Genomic DNA, 2,747 nt, shown 5'->3' with positions numbered 1-2,747 from the left:
CTTCACCCGTTAATTTACCTTTTTGTTTAAATGTGTATTGTGTAAGTAATGTTATAAATTTGTATAGTTATATGTACTTATAATTACTTTTGGTATGATTATACGTAAATATTTTAAAGACAAATTACGTCGTTATGATTTATAGATCATAATAAATAATTCGTTTAAACGATACCACAACAAACGATAGATCGCCGTTAATACTTTTTAGTGAAGAATAATATATTTTAATACAAGTACTAGCCGGCGAACTCTTAAGTAATATAAATTTATATTATGTTTAATATTTTTTCTCTATTCCTAAGTATTATAAAAATTATGAACAAGCTTAACTATGGTAACTTTACTGATGATGTTTAAAAGTATATGAAAATTGTTCTCATTCAAATATCCATCAATATAAAAAAAAAAAAAACAAATACAATACAAATGGAATTATTGATGAACTTTTTATTGTATATTTTAAAATATATGTAGGTAAGTATATATAAATGTGTTTAAATTATAAATTAAATTACATGTATGTTTTCATAATGTAATGATGTAAAGGTACCTATACACATATTTATGGACGATAGGTGGTAGTAGTTGGATTAGTGTAAAAGATTTTTGCCTTTCTTCCTAATAAATATAGGTACATCGATCCGTCAGGCCAATATCGAGATCCCTCGTGGACGAATGGCAGCTCATCCCGATCTAAAAGCTCTGAGAGCCCTTTGCACAGGGTTGTGTTGAATGTACCTGCTGCTACCACTGGCTTGCTAATCACTATTCGGATTATTCTGAGCATCTTGTCGTCCACGTCCCTCACATCGTACAACTGTGGACAGAAAGGAAAAATACAGATAGAGAGAAATAAATTAAATCAACTATAAATTATGTGTATGTAAATATAGGTACACTGAATCCCCCCTCCCCAATCTACAACCACAAATGTCGAGGTCACTGTTTTTTAGACCTTCAGATTTTACAATAAGATTAAAGTTAATACACGACACAGGAGTGATATTAGTGTAAATACGGCAGCACGAAGGACAACAATTAGAAACACTGCTGATGAATATTGTAATTATAATGGGGCTTTCCCCGGAATAGTTGGTGATGGTGAATGTTTATTAGATACTATGGTTACTATGGTTAACACAATGTATTATATTTACTTACTGTAAAAAAAATTGGCGTAATTCCATTAAATTTCAGCAGGTGTAAAATTGTTATCAATAATTATAAATTAGGTAAGTCATATTACTCATATTTAAAGCTAATTGCATTGCTCGCATGTACTAAATAGGTATCTTTTTATATTTGATAACAATATAACATAAACAAAGATAAAAATCTGTAGGTACCTATATTTTAAATACTATATGAGCTGTATCTGTACTATGATACATTATGCATATAAAAATATAATATTTATATAATAAATATTTTATAAATTAATATTTATAAAATTAATTAAAGTGATAACAACATTCTTAAATAAGTTTAAAAAAAATTCAACAAATCAATGAAATATAGATGATATTGTATTTAAAGAGGTATAAAGTTCAGTATATGCTGGCACAAAAGTATATCTTTTAATCTTCAACATAATACCAGGGGGTCCAAGTGCACTGTCGTGCACCTCCGTAATTATGCCACTGATAATAAATATATATGAAATATAAATCGTCAAACCGTTTAAAAACATTTGGGATTGTATACATATACAATACGAGGGCTTTAAATCTCAAATGGTTTGACTAGGTATGGAAAATAAGAAGTTCAATTATTTAAAGAGAGGTATGTGGTGGTTTAGTTATCGCATATAATAATTACAAGTAAGAACTTTTATTAGTTTTGAATTATTAAAATAAAATTTTCTCTGAAAATAGAATTAGTATACAATGATCAATTACACAAATAATAAGTATTATTCTACCAACCACCCACTTAAAAATTTTAAATCCATAATAGTTAATATTTCATGCGTGTACATAAGAATGTTCTTCAACCACATACTCACTACAACCCCCCCCCCCCCCCCCCCACACACACACACACACTAATTACCATTCAAATAATCAGATTGATCGCATGAATTCGTCTACATTATAAAGAATATATAGAATAATATAATATAATATAAAATAATGTGTAATATACTCACGGCACATCTGTGGGATCGTGGTTTGGATGGTTGACTCTGTATATTTTCTGCATTAGTATGTTCCAGTAGTGATATGTACTTAAAACCCAATTTAACTTCGTCTATGTTGGGTTGTTTAATGTTTGCCAAGCACTCAAAAGTAAAGTGGTCCATATCTGATAGAAACAATTAGATGAAATATTCATGAGTATGATTAAAGATATTGCTTGGCAAAAAATACTAGGTATAGCATTAATTATAGTACATTAATATTCAATATAATATTAAAATACATTTATATTATACTCCCCAATAAAGTAGGTACTTAATATCCTTTTAAAATAAAGAAATATGTGTGCAAAGCGCAAGTCAATCTGATAATGTTATTATATAAACATACAATATGCTGTAGAATAACGAAAATTAATACTAATGTAATTAATTTTATTTGAGTTTTATGCAGAGTTTGGTGACCGCAAATTTTAAAAAGCACGAGTCCAATACCCACCCACGCAACCCACCTTACCACCCCACGACCACAATTATTATGTTACAGTTGTAGTAGTTCGTTATACGTACTAGTCATGTTTTTGCAATGGCCATGTATTTTTTTTGG

The sequence above is a fragment of the Diuraphis noxia genome, unplaced genomic scaffold, assembly GCF_037042655.1.
Source record: "Diuraphis noxia isolate RWA-SAM2 unplaced genomic scaffold, SU_Dnox_SAM2 contig0001, whole genome shotgun sequence".
Taxonomy (NCBI): Eukaryota; Metazoa; Arthropoda; class Insecta; order Hemiptera; family Aphididae; genus Diuraphis; species Diuraphis noxia.
This window is presented reverse-complemented; position numbering follows the sequence as displayed.